This window comes from Octopus bimaculoides, chromosome 3 (assembly GCF_001194135.2).
Source record: "Octopus bimaculoides isolate UCB-OBI-ISO-001 chromosome 3, ASM119413v2, whole genome shotgun sequence".
Classification (NCBI taxonomy): domain Eukaryota; kingdom Metazoa; phylum Mollusca; class Cephalopoda; order Octopoda; family Octopodidae; genus Octopus; species Octopus bimaculoides.
Window position 1 is genome coordinate 87,397,838 of NC_068983.1, and position 619 is coordinate 87,398,456.

Consider the following 619-nt stretch of genomic DNA (forward strand, 5'->3'; position numbering starts at 1 on the left):
TATATATATATATATGTATATTTATATATGTATATATATATATATATATGTGTGTGTGTGTGTGTGTATCTATATATATTATAGCCTCTGGTAGACGAAAGCCTTGTGAGTGGATTTCGTACACGGAAACTGAAAGAAGACTGTCCTATACATGTGTATATTTGTGTGTGTGCGTTTGTGTGTGTGTTTGTGTGTGTGTGTGTGTGTGTATGTTTGTACCCCCACCATTGCTTGACAACCGATGTTGCCGTATTTACGCTCCCATAACATAGCGCTTCGGCAAAAGGCACTGATAGAATAAGTATTAGGCTTACAAAGAATAAATCCTGTGGTCAATTGTTTCGACCAAGGTGGTGCTCCAGCATGACCGCAGTCACATGACTGAAACAAGTGAAACAATAAAAAAAAACTATGCCATTTTAATCCCGACCAAGGCCGGGTATCTCTGCTAGTATATATATATATTTCTATCTAAATCTATCTATCTATCTATCTATCTATCTATCTATCTATCTATCTATCTATCTATCTATCTATCTATCTATCTATCTATCTATCTATCTGTCTGTCTATCTGCCTGTCTATCTGCCTGTCTATCTGCCTGCCTGCCTGCCTGCCT